Source organism: Acomys russatus, chromosome 13 (genome assembly GCF_903995435.1).
Source record: "Acomys russatus chromosome 13, mAcoRus1.1, whole genome shotgun sequence".
In the NCBI taxonomy this organism is placed as follows: Eukaryota; Metazoa; Chordata; class Mammalia; order Rodentia; family Muridae; genus Acomys; species Acomys russatus.
This window is the reverse complement of record NC_067149.1, coordinates 33,478,548-33,486,987: the sequence shown is the minus strand read 5'-3', so window position 1 is coordinate 33,486,987 and position 8,440 is coordinate 33,478,548. Positions and strand designations below refer to the sequence as shown.

General features: G+C 40.2%; 1 pseudogene; it reads right to left on the bottom strand.

Annotated features, from left to right (window-relative positions):
* Positions 1 to 1,299: 1,299 nt before the first annotated feature.
* LOC127197002 (40S ribosomal protein S10-like) lies at positions 1,300 to 1,788 on the bottom strand (annotated as a pseudogene).
* Positions 1,789 to 8,440: the final 6,652 nt, after the last annotated feature.

Genomic DNA, 8,440 nt, shown 5'->3' with positions numbered 1-8,440 from the left:
TGTGTAGCATTGGCTGTCCTGGACTCACTTTGTAGATCAGGCTAGCCTTGAACTCAGAGATCTACCTGCCTCTTCCTCCAGAGTGCTGGAATTACAGGACAGGGTAAAGATGGCTCACAATACAAAGTGTGGGCAAAATGTTCATAAAGTAGGAAGTGTAGTGCTATAAAACACAAATTAGTAGAACATTCTAGAATAACTTTTCTTAATACTGCAATATGGCATATTTCTGTTCTTCCTAACAATCTCATTGTTGAGTATCTACTAGCAAAAGAAACAATGAATGTGTATTTCATTAGAGATTATTTTGAGCATCCCCAAAACTAATTGAATCACTAGGTGTAAAGGCAGCACAAGAGTCGGGAGGAAAGAAGGAAAAGAGAAGAAGTAGGAAGAAGTGGATGATGATGAGGAGGAATCAGAAGAAATGGAAGATGGGAGAGGGTCGTCGGGGTTGCTTCCCACAGTGTTTACATGCAAGATTTATTATTTCATTCACTTTCATTTTATGTAATAAAACCAGAAGTTTTTACAGCCTAAAAGTGTGCTCTTAAATATAACTAAGTTCTGCTATTCTCTAATCAAAACTGGCATATTTCTAGGACTCCCAAAGACTCTTAATATTCTAATGAAGAACTTCTCCACAGTCCCTACCACATCTTGAGCAATGAGTGTCAGAAATCCCGCAAGTATAGAGTTTTGGGATTGTTAAGCTGTGGAACTCACCATGAGTTAGTCAATGTCTCCACTACTGACACCTATGATTCCTGTTATATATCTTAAATAATAAATAGACACATTACTGTTAATGTTTTATGACTCCTAAATGAGTACTACAAAGAATATACAAACAGTTTAATTAATGGGACTTACTTATAATAAACTACTTCTTGTCATGTATATATAAAGGCGTATAACGCATCACAGTTCAAAGAAGAAAATTTTCATATTCAGTTATTAAAACCATACATATGTATTGTCACCCTCCTTCCACAAATGCTTGAGTGCAGACACTTCACTTTTTAGCCTGTAAATTTAGAGTCTTGTAATATCATCCACTATACTATCAAGGTAAGCGTAATAAAAATGTTGGGCAGTGTATACTTTATGGATTTGGTTTACATTCTTTACTTATGATATTAAATGCTCCTGTGTGTTTCTAGTAATAAATCTACAATAATTAATTTTTTTTACAGGTTTGGCTATTTATAAGCCCATTTTCTTTAAATTTTTAGAAATGTATTATAATTTTTTCACGTTCTTCTTTAAAGTCTATTCAACACAAAGCATTCTCCAACTTCACTGTGGTGGCTCAGCAACGGAATTCCAGTTTAGAGGAGGCTTCGGTCGTGGATGTGGGTCAGCCTTGGCTTTCTTGTCAGCATCAGGAGGCACGTCATTCCTTCTGTAGATGTTTCTGTCTTTATCCCCTCTTGTGAATCTTGTAGGTCGCTCGCCCTCTGGACCGTTGGGCTGAGGCCTGCCAGTCTCGGGACAGCTGCAGCTCAGGGTGACGGGCACTATCTCCAGAGGTAGGTGGAGGCCATCTCAGAGATACTGGATGCCCTCATTCGTAAGGTACCAATAGAAATGTCTCCAGGCAAACTGCTCCTTCACATAGCCTCGAGACTTGAGAGACTGCATGACATTCATTACGTGAAGGTTGGGCACATTCTTGTCTGCCAGCTCGGGGTGTTTGGACATATGGACATCTTTCTTGGCAACCATCACTTCTTCCTTAAAAAGGAGTTCATAGACGGCAATCTAGTTCATCTTGGACATCAACATCGCGGCGACTGCAGGGTCTGACGCGGAGGCTGGAAAGGCAATTCATTATAATTTATTCAGATTGCACCCCCATTGTTATGACCTCCCTTGTATTTTCCCATTCCCACCCTCCCCCATCTTTTTGCCCTGTTCCTCTCCCCGCACGAGGAAATGATCAAATTAGTGGCACAAGAGTTCATGTCAGAGACAGTTCCTGCTCTGTCTACAACCATGGAGAATGAGCTGTCCATTGGCTTTATTTGAATAGGGGGTCTAGATTCTCTCCAGGCACCGGCCTTGGTTGGTACCACAGTTTGTGTAGACCCTCCTGGGTCCAGATTTGCCAGTCTTGATGGTCAGGAACCCGATGGGGTTCCTGAATCTTCTAGGTCCTTCTATTCCCCCATTATTCCATACCACCTTCACCTGGAGTCCAGTAGCGTGTCCCAGTATCTGTCCGGATCCCCCTCTGGGTGGAGTCTGTCAGAGAATATCTGTGTTGGGCTAATATCCACTTATGAGTGAATATATACTGTGTGTGTCTTTCTGAGTCTGGGTTACTCAATCAAGATGATTGCTTCTTCTTCCACCTATTTACCTGCAAATTTCAAATTTGCAATTTCAAATTCAATTGGCTTGTTTTTAATTGCTGTGTAATACTCCATTTTGTAAATGTTCCACAGATTCTTTATGCATTCCTTGGTTGAGTGACATCTAGGTCGTTTCCAGATTCTGGCTATTACGAATAAAGCTGCTATGAACATAGTTGAGCAAGTGTCATTGTTAAATAGTGGAGGAGTGTTTCCCTTTCTCCACATCCTTACCACCATGTGCTGTCACTTGAGTTTTTATCTTAGCCATTCTGAAGTGTGTAAGATGGAATCTCAAAGTTGTTTTGATTTCCTTTTCCCTGATGACTAAAGACATTGAGCATTTTTTAAGTGCTTCTTGGCCATTTGATATTCCTCTGTTGAGAACTATCTGCTTAGCTCTGTTTCCCATTGATAATTTGATTGCTTGGTTTGTGTTTAATTTCTTGAGTTCTTTATATATTTTGAATATTAGGCCTCTGTCAGATGTACAATTGGTGAAGATCTTTTATGAATCTGTAGGCTGTCATTTTGTTCTGTTGACAGTGTCCTTGCTTTACAGAAACTTTTCAGTTTCAAAATGTCCCATTTATTAATTCTTGATCTTAGAGCCTGAGCTATTGATGTTCTGTTCAGGAAGTTGTCTCCCGTGTCAATGAGTTCAGGTCTCCTGATCACTTTTTCTTATAACTGATTTAGCATGTCTGGTTTTAGGTTGTGGTATTTAATCCACTTGGACTTGAGTTTTTTGCATGGTGATGAATATGGATCTATTTGCATTTTTTCTACATGTAGACATCTAGTTAGTCCAACATCATTGGTTGAAGAGGCTATATTTTTTCCATTATATTGTTTTGCTTCTTTGTCAAACATCAAGTGTCTGTAGATGTGTGAGTTTATTTCTGGGTCTTCGATTCAATTCCACTGATCCACTAGTCTGTTTCTATGCCAGTATTATGCAGGTTTTTTTTTTTTTATTATTACTGTTGCTCTGTGGTACTGCTTGAGATGAGGGATAAAGATAGATCAAGATGATTCTTTATTGTATAGGATTGTCTTAAGTATTCTGGGTTTTTAATTTTTCCATATGAAGTTGAGAATTTTTTTTTCAAGATCTGTAAGAATTGTGTTTGCATATTGATGGGAACAGCATTGGTTCCGTAGATTTCTTTTGGTGATATGGCCATTTTTACTAGATCCTTTTCTCAGTTGAGGTTCCCTTCTCTCAGATTACTCCAGTACATGGACATAAAATTAACTAATACATCTCAGATGTTGTCAACTTCCATCATATGTACTCTAAGATCACAGCCTTCTAAAATGAGCAAATTATTGGGGAAGTGTGAAGGTCCATGCTCCTATAGGTTGTGTAATACTCAGTATGCCCAAAACTCAGGAAAACCTAATTTAAACGTATCACTGACACATTACCTTCTCCCTCTCGTTTTCTCTTCCCAGTATGATTCCAGTCTTTTTCCCTTCTCCTGTTTCTTCTCTTCCTCCTCCTATGTCTTCCTCTTTCACTTTCACCTCTCTCCCCTTTCATACACCTGGGCCCTTCCCTTCCCTTCTCTTTCTTGATAGTGCCAAATCTGCTTCCCTCAAAATGCAAGTTAGAAGTATTGTTTGATAAGGCAATCCTTATCAATTTGATAAGGATTGTTGGATGGGAGGTGGATTAGCTGATGAAGTTTGAAGTGTTTCTTCTATAAGCATGAGGAACTGAGGTTGGATGAAGAGCTGGATGAACCAATATGCATCTTTAATTCTAATGCTAGGGAGAACTAAGCAACAGGATCCAGCTTCCTTGGTTTCACTGGCCAGCCAGCCTGGCTAACTCAGTTCAGTCCAGGTTCAGTGAGAAACACTGTCTCAGAAAGTAAGGTGCAAAGTGAGGATAATTTAATTTGTTTGTGAAATTCAAGGAAAAATCTAATAAGCCTTCCATCTTCAAGTGTTTTATTTACCTATCTTCATCACTAATTTTAGAGGTTATGTATCTGAGTGATAACCTACCATTAGTATTGTTATAGCTAACACCTGGAGTATAGGAGTCCTGTTGGTAACTACTGTGGCCTTTTAATTCAATGCATGTGAGAAAATACTGGTGTTATTCTTTCTTTTGGGGGAGGTGGAGTTCTGATATTCTGAAGTAAAATGGTCACTCACTGGACAGATGTCAGGTCTCAAATTATTCATGAGTTGTTTAAGCCAATTCAATGCCCCTCCATATCCATTAAAGTCATGTTGGACAGTCACTATGAACATGACTCCTACATTCAGCTGAAGGACTTCTTAAACTAATGATGAACATAAGTAAATTAAAAGAAGAGAAGATGGGGGCTTATTGAGTTTTCCTTGAATTTCACAAAGAAAATAGATTATCCTGCTATTTGCTCAGAAATGAGGCTAGCACGCCTCTGTTCTACAATATCATCCAGGTTTACTCAGGTCACTTTTTTCCAAAGGAAAATGGTGGCTTTAGGGGATTTCTATCACTTTGTTCTTGGACAGAGAAACAACAAATGTGGCTATAACAGAGCTATAACAGGACATAAACAAACTTTTGATAAGCAACTCAAAGAAGGAACTAGCATATGCTGTCCATCCCACAGAAAGAAGGTAACCTTAAGCCAAATATTTTCCATACCAAAACTTTCCAAAGTATGCAATGTAGCACAAGGCAGTACAGAATAAGGGAAGGAGGCCCACTGTTTGTGTTTCTAGCAGCAGAGGTAATAAATCAAAGACGTGGACTTGTTACCAATTTGACCTCACCTAGAGGAAGTATTGGATTGGCTATTATGGAATTCCTTAAGGAAAGGAAAATAGATTTGGAAGAAAAATACAGCTCAGGAAATATCAAGAAGGGGCCTATTTTAGAGATTTAGTATGTGGAGAAGAAAGAGTAAGAAAATAGATCTTATTCTCATAGGGAAACAGTGTACTTCATGATGATTTAATTAAGCAGTTAAAGTGGGAAGGGGCTAGATTAATAAAATTGATCCTTACATCATGTTCACACTGGGACACCCATGGCTTCTGAGAAAAGAGTGGGTGCATCAGAGTATATTATGTAAGATACAGGACAATAACAAAATTTGGGCACAGTGGCGTTTACAAGGTAGCAGCCATGGAACAACTTCGGCTGGGGGCAATAATCATCACACTCATCTGATCACAAACAATATCAATAATGTGTTTAAATAGCCATGAACCCCCCACTAAAACCAGATGTGCCCCATAAGCTTAATCTAATTCATATTCCTTCTCCGAACGACTGCTTCATCAAATGATAATCATTTGCAGTGGCACAAAAATTACAAATTATTATTCCAGGGAAATTGAGCCATATTCAAATATTCACTAATTCAAAGAGACTGAAACTAGTGGCAACAGGATGTCCTCTGCAAGCTGATGTATTTTTAATTTCAAGTAGTTAATTAGTGGGAGAGCTATTCCAGGTTGCAAGTGATTTAATTTTAAAAGTGTACACCATGTTGCTGGAGCACAGTAGGTCTTACTAAGTGATCTCAGTCGGTCAGTCATCGCCACTGTTGTATTAATATTTTTAGTCCATATGTCCTGGAAAACACTGGCGAGACAAACACATGAACAGACATGTTCTTTTAACAGTGCCTTAATTTCAGTACCATTATCTACCATGCTTCAGAACTACCTGGGTTCTCCTAAATTTCTTAAAAACACATACTGCTTCAAAGACATTGAGTGCTGCTTGATTAGGAAATTGGAACTTGGAGCGATGGTGATCCTTGTTAGAGAGGCATCTCATCCTCCAACGATTCTTTGGGTTGAGACTTATGATGCATGACATCCATTACCGTAGGTTTCTCTTTCTTTTTGCTATACATATTATAGCATGATACAAATATTAAAGACTTATGATTATAATAATGTCCACTTAATCAGAAAAAAATTACATTATAAAGTACTCCTGAAAAGTCTTTTTATTTCAAGCTTGCATTTTCTTTTTCTTTTTTTTAAATTAATTCATTCTTGTTACATCTCAATGGTTATCCCATCCCTTGTATCCTCCCATTCTTCCCTCCCTCCTATTTTCCCCTTTCTCCCCTCCCCTATGACTGTGACTGAAGGGGACTTCCTCTCCCTTTATATGCTCATAGGGTATCAAGTCTCTTCTTGGTAGCCTGCTGTCCTTCCTCTGAGTGCCACCAGGTCTCCCCCTCCAGGGGACGTGGTCAAGTATGAGGCACCAGAGTACGTGTGAAAGTCATACCCCACTCTCCACTCAACTGTGGAGAATGTTCTGACCATTGGCTAGATCTAGGTAGGAGTTTAAAGGTTGCCGCCTGTATTGTCTTTGGCTGGTGCCTTAGTTTGAGCGGAACCCCTGGGCCCAAATCTGCCTAGCATAATGTTCTTCTTGTAGGTTTCTAGGACCCTCTGGATCCTTCTACTTTGCCATTCTCCCATGCTTCTCTCATCTAGAGTCCCAATAGTATGTCCTCTCCTCTGTCCCAGTTTCCTGTTAAGTGAAGACTTTCATGCTTTTTCATTCTAAGCCTTTCCAAATGCCAAAAGACATTATTAAATAATAGCCCTGTTTTTTCATAGCAGTGTGTGTGTGTGTGTGTGTGTGTGTGTGTGTGTGTGTGTGTAGGCACACACATGCATGCCATACATGTGAAGGTTAGAGGACAACTGGGAGGAGCCATTCTCCCCTCCCTGGATCTAGGTTACTGGTTACTGGTGGTTGCCAGGCTTCCTGGTGAGCACCTTTACCTCCTGAGCAGTCTCTTTCTTTTTTAATTTATTCACTTTTCATCCCCATTGTAGCCCCCTTTCCTGTCTCTTCCCAATCCCACCCTCCCTCCATCTTACTCCCTCACTCCTCCCCGAGTCCTCAGAAAGGCAGAGACTTCCTCCCCTACCATCTGACTCCAGCCTATCAAGTCGGGTCTGGACTGCCTGCATCCTCTTCTGCTGTGGCCTGGCAAGCCTGCTCTGCCAGGGTGAAGTGATCAACGAGGGGGGCAATAGAGTCGACATCAGAAGCATCTTCTACTCTTCATATATCATGAGACGCATATGGAGACTGTGCTGCATATGGACTACATCTGAGCAGAGGGTCTAGGTCCTCTCTATGCATGGCCCTTGGTTGCTGCATCAGCCTCTGCAGGTCCCCTGGGCTCAGACTTATTGGCCCTGTTGTTCTTCTTGTGAAGTACCTGTACCCTTCAGGTCCTTCTATGCCCCAATCTTCCATAACTCTCCCTGAAATCTGTCCCAAAATTCGTCTGTGAGTTTCAGCATCTGCTTCTATCTCCTGTTGGGTGGAGTCTTTCAGAGGACCTCCTGCCCCTTCTCTTCAAGCACTTCCAGTCATCATGGAAATGGAAATCAAAATGACTCTGATATTCCATCTTACACCCACCAGAATGGCTAAGATAAAAAACTCAACGGACAGCATGTGCTGGTGAGGATGTGGGGAAAGAGGAACACTCCTCCATTGCTAGTGGGAGCACAAACTTGTACAACTACTTTGGAAATCAATCTAATGCTTTCTCAGAGAATTGGAGATAGGGCTACCACAAGACCCAGCTATCACACTCCTGGACACATACCTGAAAGATGGTCTAAAACACAACAAGGACATTTGGTCATCTTGTTCATGGCAGCTTTATTCCTAATAGCAAGAATCTGGAAACAACCTAGATATCCCTAAACTAAAGAATGGATAAAGAAACTGTGGTAGGTTTACACAGTGGAATTCTACTCAGCTATTAAAAAGTAAGAAATCTTTAAATTTGCAGGCAAATGGATGAAACTATAAAAAAAAATCATCCTGAGAGAGGTCACCTAGACCCAGAAAGACAACCATGATATGTACTCACTTATCTGCAGATATCAGCCATACCAGGATAACCATACCACAATCTACAGGCCTAAAGAAGCTGAGTAAAAAGGAGGACCCTAGGGACAAAGCTTACTTCTCATTCAGAAGGAAAAATAGACATGCTGAGCAATGTTTTTGGCCTGCCTTGTGTATTCCTAAATAGGAAGGTTTCTGATACTTACAAAAACTATATAGGATGATTTTC